The sequence below is a fragment of the Amborella trichopoda genome, chromosome 3 (assembly GCF_054954075.1).
Source record: "Amborella trichopoda isolate Santa Cruz 75 chromosome 3, AtrichopodaSantaCruz75HAP2 v2.0, whole genome shotgun sequence".
Taxonomy (NCBI): domain Eukaryota; kingdom Viridiplantae; phylum Streptophyta; class Magnoliopsida; order Amborellales; family Amborellaceae; genus Amborella; species Amborella trichopoda.
This window is the reverse complement of record NC_142338.1, coordinates 42,783,023-42,791,392: the sequence shown is the minus strand read 5'-3', so window position 1 is coordinate 42,791,392 and position 8,370 is coordinate 42,783,023.

The following is an 8,370-nucleotide window of genomic DNA, read 5'->3' as shown; positions in this document are numbered from 1 at the left end:
AATTGCAATTTTCGGTGATTTTTTAGGCAAGGATTTACTTATTCAAACCATTTTCCTTGATTAATAATGCTACTAAGTGGCTATTATCATTTGGAGCTACTGCATTACTATGTTAAGGAGGAGAAGAATGTACTGGCCGGGTTCTTGCTGTTGTCATATTTCTATTGGCCTGGTACCATTTACCACTGTTGGTACTATTCATGCACATACTGATGTTTCATGTAGAGAGATAATATTCTTGCATTTGTGTACGTACCCGGAGGGAGTTAAAAATCAAAATATTTTTCAAATGAGAAATTTAAAATTATTTTATCCATGAAATGTGGATGAATTTGATGTAAATTATAAATTTGGGGGTCCTAGGAGACCAACTTGCACTCCTGGTCTTGTGGCCGAAACAAGGGGTTTCTTTTGTTCTAAAACTCTCTAATAATATTTATTCATCTCTACTCAATGTATGAATAATAGCTCATCTTGAGATCTTTAAACGTCTAAATGAATTGTTTCGTAGATTAATTTGGGATTGTGCATTTGATGAAAAATAACATCCGAAGTTTGGGACTGTAGATTGTCTTATCAGAAAAGAAGGTAGAAATTGATCACAAGGAAAATTAAAGATCATCCCAAAAAAATTTCAAGTTTGGTCTTTTGCAAAGGAACAAATAGTCACTTGGCTCCATCAGGGCCACCACACATTACCATCTCGAAGGTGGACTCTAAACTTGAACAATAAGGAAATCCATAGTCCACAGGGCCATTACGATGATTGAAATAATGGATGGTGATGGCAAGCGAGTAGGTCATGTCATGCTTTGTCTCTCTCTATCTCGCTCTCTCTCTTCATTATTTAACTACGCAATATGAAGACGATATGAATTAAGTCTATTCATAGTCCCTACGAACAGAGTACACGTCCACTGTTCACCAAAATCAATTACTATGAGCTGGAGAACGCAACTAAAATTTGCATAATTGATTCGTGATTTTTTTTTCTCTGTTGTTTTTTATTTTTTTGAGTAAATCGGTGGGCATGTTTTTTTTTTTTTTTTTTTGGGTAAATCAATGGAGATTACGGTCCTGCCCATAAGAGAATGGAATATGAGACTTCATCATAAAACTCAGATGATATTACCACCACGTCACCAGCCCCATTCTCATTGTTTACATCATTGTTTATAAAAAGCAGGGTTTAAAACGCAGGATCGGGTCTCGGATCCATTTGGTTCGGACGGCTCACACATATCCAATAGAAAGACAAAAATAAAAAGCATTAGAAAAAAAAAAATTAAGGTTTTCAATGGACACACGTTCGGGTGGGATTTGTATCACCAAACACTTCAACAGCATCCACAACTAAACGTCATCAAGCTTCATCTTAGAGAGCTTGTATAATCTTAATCGTAAAACATGAGATCTAAACATTTGTATTATAAGGGTGCAGTTGGCATACGGATGCATCCGTAGCTATAGAGGTAAGCTGCACCTTCAAATTTTATCATGATATATAATTTTGATGTAAAATGTTCTTAGGATTATCTCAAAATCTATTTTTATATCTAATTATAAACTTTAAAATTTTAAAAATAGTTAAAATCAAGTAGATCTATAAACATATGAATATCTTAAAAATGGATGGTGTAGATAATATGTAAAATGCACCATTTCTGAGACTTAAAATCTTTTTATTTTTCATGGTCATACATCTCGATGTCGAGATGATAAATCAAAAGGTTTTTCAATATTAAAGCTACCTTTTCCGATGGATTTTTGAGGTGCATCCATAGTTCTACATTATAAGGTTGCATCCTTATATAAAGTTTTCCCGTATTATAATGAGATTGTATCTCCTTATCTCTCGTAATACTATCATAGGCCTAAACAACTTATTTGAAAATGGGTTTTAAGATAAAGGAAAGGTTTATATGCTTCCCCTACATCATAGAAGTTCTATCCTCCTTCTACCATCCAGCCGTCCAATTTTGATCAAGAGAGTCACTCACCGTTTGAACTTAGATCCGATGCCTCAAAGTATCTTATTTTTAGTTTTTTTTTTATACAATTTGTAATAATATGAAATTTGGTACATGCCATCTTCTCATTGGGTAGAACCTACAAAAAATATTAAAAATAATTTGTTGATAAAATATAATGATCAAAATACCCCTTGAAATTTTCAAGGGTATTTTGGTCTTGTTATTTTATTGAAAATATTTTTTTTATATTTTTCACTAGTGCAAGTTTAATAAAGGAATAGACGTCCAAAATTTGGTGTCAAAATAGTTTATAGAAAAAAAACTTAAAAATAAAATAGTGTAGAGATGTGACATTGTGATTGGGACAATCTTAGCTCTCCATTCAGAATGGACGGTTGGATAAGTGGGAGGATAGAACTTCTATGTTGTAGGGGAAGCATAGAAAGCTTGCCCTTAAGATAATGGACAGTCCACGTCAATGTTTGAACACAAACAATATTGGAAAGGGTATTTCCATTTTAAAAAAGTAAATATATGTTCTTTTGTTTTGGGGGTATTTGCTAGAAAAATATTTTTTAGGATAAAAGTTGTGAAAAAAAGTTTAGTTGGGAGGAAGTTGCTTAGAAAGCTCAACTTGGGGCTATTTGCAATTTTTCCTATTATATATAATGTCATGCAATACCTGCTTAGTCTGCTGGTCCTTAGCCCTCGGATACCAGATTGTGCCATGTTCCTTTATCTATCCGTTATGGAAAAAGCCATGGGGCAATGTTGGGGTAATCAGAGGCCAATATGATATTTAAGGGAAAGAACACACAATCCACCCAGAGATAGATGAAGTCATAAAGAAGATGCACAACGAAGGAAACTTACTGGGGCAGCTACCCTAGCCCATAAGATACATTGTCGAGCATATTTCTTTGATAAGAAGTCAGACTTCTAAAAAAACCATGGTTGCGGCATTTGTGTAACCCCAAATTTTTGCACACACACTTTATTCATCCCAATAATCATTTCAAAAACTAGATGGTGATTGGTGATTCATGTGATGGCGAGAGCGAGGAAGATGATGGCTTGATGCCTGTAGTTTCAGTATGATATGACTTATCAGGTGGTTTACTCCTGGAAGCTCATTTCCCTATGGTAGGTTCATTCTCCCCTCCCTCGAATGATATATTTGGTCTTAGTGACTGGGCAAAAAGATGATGGGGTTTGTCATATGTTCCAAAGGTTAAAGTCTTGGGGGATAACAAGATTGTTTTCCTGCTGCTTGCTAAAGGAGATGTTAGTAAGGCTTCAGAAAATAGGTTTGTTAGAATTCAGGATAAGCTTTTATCCTTAGATCTATGGAAGCCGTCTTCTCATTGCTCTTATATTCCCAAAGAAAGTTTATGGATTACATTGACAGGGATTCCTCTTCACGCATGGTCATTAGACATTATTTGTAAGGCGGCTAATTGTTGTGGGGAGTTTTGCGACATTGACGATACATTATTTCGAGGAGTTGATTTGAACTCTGTGAGAGTATGTATTTGGAAGTGGAAAGGGGCCCTGATCCCCAAATAGATTAGATTATTGGTGGGCAAAGAATCTTTTTCTATAAAGATCTCTTCTAAGATTAAAAATCCTCTCTCTAACCTGATGGTGTTAAAAACTAGGGAGAAGAATGCTAAGGAAACTGAGGGGTGGAGTCAAGTTATTCAGCGACGTAGGAGAAAGAGATCTTTACACAAGGTTTTTCCGACGAATAATCCAAGCAATTTTCCATCAAGGACTCATCGGAGATTATTTTGGAAGGAGGTGGAAATTTTTCGAAGTTTGAAAATTACAAAACAATGGATCCCAGTAGACCGTTTCATGAATGGAACGCCACCTGTGGGGCATTCTGTTACTAAACAGCCTATGAGTCCAATTCAAGGTGTAGTCCTTCAGGGACCACAAAGTCCTTTAGTTGTTCCTATTTTGCATGGCGACTGCATATCTCCTTTCGATATCGTTGCACCTACCTCGAGGAAGGCAATGGACAACGTGGCAGATGCCTCTGATTTTCTACCGATGACTTCGATATGTAAGAAGACTTTCATTCCTTTCCCTCATCTTCCTGCGGATGCTACTAATGCGATGGTTCAAGCTAAGAAAACTAGTGCGTTTAGTACCTTTTTGTGGGTGGCAGCAGCCATTGTTTTCACAGGACAAAAGCATTGTTGGGTGCTTTCTTTATTGTTACTTTCATTAGCGAAGATGTATCCCTTGTTCCATCGCCAGGCCTCTAGGAAGGCTCGCAACTCTCGTCCTCATACCAACCGTGGATTTGATCATCTGTTGATCAATCCTCTAGCTTTGGTGGTGATTGAGGTGGGGGAAGTTCAGGTGGACATTGGGGAAGGTGAATTCATTCCTGAAATATTGGAACTTGGGGGTATGTCTGTTGTTATTGGGGAACCTGTTGAAACTGAGCCCAATAATGTAGCAGTGGTGGAGATGGATGCTACCAGCCCCATCACTGTAATCCGTCAAGATGAAGGGCCGCTGCTGATTGGCTTCACTACGTCTTCCCCAACTCATGTATCTTCGTTTATTTCTTCGACTATGGCAGACCCTCTACTTCCTCTTGATCCGAAAACTATATCAGATTCAATGCCTACGCCTGTTATGGAGGAGACGGTAGTTGCTTCAATCTTCTCTGATAGTGGGATGGACTTCAATATCCCTATCGGTGTTGTTTTTAAGGAGCTCATCACTAAACAGAAGAAAGGTAAAGAAGGTGTAGGACCCAAAAAAGCTAAAGTTATTGATGCTGAGGGCTCTAAGAATGATGATGCGGTAGTAGAAAGAACCCCAATAGCAAAAAGGAAATCAAAAGCAAAAGACAAAGCAGTGGCTATGGGAACGAGGACCTCGGCTAGGTTGCAGGCTCAGGGGGAGTCTAGAGCTCAACACATAGCAAGAGGCATTGTTATTGGTGATGTACAGGCAGTTGAAGTTAGTTCAGGGACTTCGTCAGAGGCTGAGGAAGACATGGAGAATGCTATGCTTACTGATGATGCCTTGCCTCATTCAAACTGGGATGGGCTAGGATCTTCTTCCACTAATCCCTTTTCATGAATATTATCTCTTGGAATGGTCTGGGTGAGCTAAAATGTAAAAATGATGTTTTGTTGTTAGTTTCCCATTTTAAACCTTCGGTTCAAATTTTGCAAGAAACTAAACTTCCCAAACCCTTTGTTATGAGTGCTCAGGAAGTTTGGGGTTAGTCGATTTTTCGGGTATTGATTCTGTTGAGGCGTCCGGTGGGTTATGGATTTTATGGGATCCCACTTGTTTGAAATCATTTTGGTCTGTTGTTAAAGATAATTTTATTATGGTTGGTTTTGAGGGGGGTGCTTCTGATTTATGTTGGGGTCTTTTGAATGCCTATGGTATGCAGGAGTGGAGACAAAAGCAAACTTTTATTAATGAAATATTTGTTTTTATAAATTCTTTTAATTATCCATTGTGTTTTGGGGGAGGGGGGGGGGGGGGGGGGACTTCAATTTACTAGATGGCATGTTGAGAGTTCTAGTGGAGGCTCTATTACGTATGTGGTGCATCTTTTTAACAGTTTTATTGAGTCCAATGCACTGATCGATTTCCCTATTTCTGATACTACTTTTACTTGGACTAATGGCAGTGCCTCCTACTTATCGATGTCTAAATTATATCATTTTATTGTCTTTGGGGATTGAGCTGATTTTTTTTCCTTTAGCCTCTGTTAAAGCCTTACCCAGGCTTTCTTCAGATCATACTCCCATCCTCTTGTGTACCAAAGTACGCTCAATTGGTCCCGAGCCTTTGAAGCTTGAAACCAGTTGGCTGGTAGACAAGGAAGTGCTTGACCTTGTCAAGAGTGGATGGGAAAATTATATTTCCTTTGGTTCTGTGGATTTTCAACTCTATAAAAAGCTTTTATGCGTGAAACATAAATTGATCTCTTGGAGGAATGATAAAGGACCAAATGTAAAGGCAAAAATTGAGGAGGTGCTTAATTATTTAACTGATGTGGATGCTAGAATCCAAAACTCTCGCGTTTTCTCGGAAGAGTTAGCTGTAGCTAGGAGTTCCAAAATTAATGAGCTTCATGAACTTCGAAGGGTAGAAGAGGTGTATTGGAAGCAATGATCTAGGGTCAAATGGCTTAAGGAATGAGACTTAAATACTAAATTTTTTCATGCCACTGCTAATGCTAGGAGACGTCAGAATGATGTTTCTAGGCTTTTTATTGAAGGTGTTGACCCTGAAAATTTGGAGGGGTTGTCTAATGCAGTGGTAGGTCATTTTAAAAAGGCTTTCACAAATGAGGTTAGGGTCACACCTCGCCTTTCCAGGGTGGGTTTTAGCCATCTTGCTGCTGATTCGGTGGCATTGCTTGAGAGGGAGGTATCCTTAAAAGAATTAAAAAAAGCAGTTTTTGGACTCCCTGGCGATAAAACTCCAGGCCTAGATGGATTTCCTTTGTTATTCTTCCACAAATTTTGGAATTTGATTTCTTCAGAACTGTTGGATATGGTGAGTGGTTTTTTGTAGACAGTGGAACTTTTCAAAGGGGTTAATTCTGCCTATATCACACTTATCCCTAAAAAATCGGTCATTGGGTGCCTAGGAGATTTGAGATTTATTAGTTTTCTCTCGAGTCTTTACAAAATTATTGCCAAGGTTTGTGCCGAAAGACTCAAGAGGATCTTATCGGAGGTTATTGTTAGGCCCCAGTTTGCTTTCATCAATGATCGAATGATTACTGATAGTGTTTTGATTGCTCAAGAATATATTCATTCTAGATCTGTAAGTGGTGGTGCAGGGTTGTGATCAAACTGGATATGGAAAAAGCATATGATATGGTGAAATTGAATATTCTTCTTGAAATCATGAAGAATATGGGGTTTGGTGAGAAATGGAGAAGCTGGATGTTTGGATGCTTATCCTCTACATACTTTTCAATACTTTTCAAAGGCAGCCCTACTGGCTTTTTTGGTGCTTCGCATGGGCTTCGTCAAGGGGACTCATTATCTCCTTTTCTGTACACCATCTATGTTGAATGCTTTAGTCGCCTTCTTTACAATGTCCAAGCAAAAGGGCATGTTAAAGGTTTTCAAATGCCAAACAATGGTCCTTGTATTTCACATTTGCAGTATGCAGATGATACGTTGTTATTTTGTGAGGCCAATTGTGACCAAGTGGAAAATATTGTGAGTTTCTTACAATGTTGGGAAGTGGCTTTAAGGATAAAGATGAATTTTGAAAAATCAACAGCAGTTGGTATTAATTGTGTTGATTCTTTAATCTATGATATTGCAAGGGTTTTGGGGTGTAAGATGGATGTTTTTCCTATTTGGTAGTTAGGGATGTCAATCTCATATGGACATCTTCCTATGGCTGTCTGGTACAAAATCATTCAAAAAATTCAAGTCAAATTGGATCTTTGGAAGTATAAATATCTGTCTTTGGGTGGGAGGATTACTTTGATTAAAGCATGCTTATCTAATTTGTTAATATACCAAATGTTGTTACTTATGAGTCCCCCTCGGGTGGCAAAAAAATTCGAAACTTTGATGCACAACTTCCTATGGGGATCCTTTGATAAGTCCAAGAAATTCTATTTACTTCGATGGGATAGGGTATGCACTCCTCAGAGAGAAGGTAGCTTGGGCTTAAGAAAGATTTCATTGGTTAATCAAGCATTGCCATGTAAATAGTGGTGGCATAGTCTAAACTTCGAAGATCAGCTATAGTATCAAGTCATCATCGCCAAGTATGGAAAAGACAGTTTTCATATGTGGGCCGGTTTAAGAAATGGTACAAGGAGAGTGTCTTATTGTTGGAGATCTATTAATTCTTGCAAGAGTTTGATTCATAGGAATATTAGATGGAATTTGAGAAGTTGGCATAATATTTCCTTTTGGCATCATAAATGGCTTGGCGACTCCCCTCTAAAGTATTTGTTCCCTTTTGTTTACCAGTGAATGGAAAATTCTGATGTTGTATCTGACATCTTTGTCTTAAGAGGAAATCAAGTTGATTGGAATATTGTCCTTCCTTATAATAGAGTCTCAGAAGTGGTTTTTCAGGAATATGTTCAACTGCTTGCCCTATTACAAAAAGTCTATATCTCGCAAAATGCTTCTGATGAGGTAATTTGGGAGCAAGCTTTCGATGGAGTTTTTTAGGTTAAATCTATGTATAATTTGCTCTTTCAAGACCTATGGAGATGGTCCATGTCAGAAATTGCAGAAGTGTGGAAATGGCCTGTACCACCCAAGGTCAAAGCTTTCTTACGGCTGGCCGTGCAAGATAAGGTACTCACGATTGATAATTTCATCAAACGATGTAAGGTTTTGCCAAATATTTGTTTATTATGCAAGAA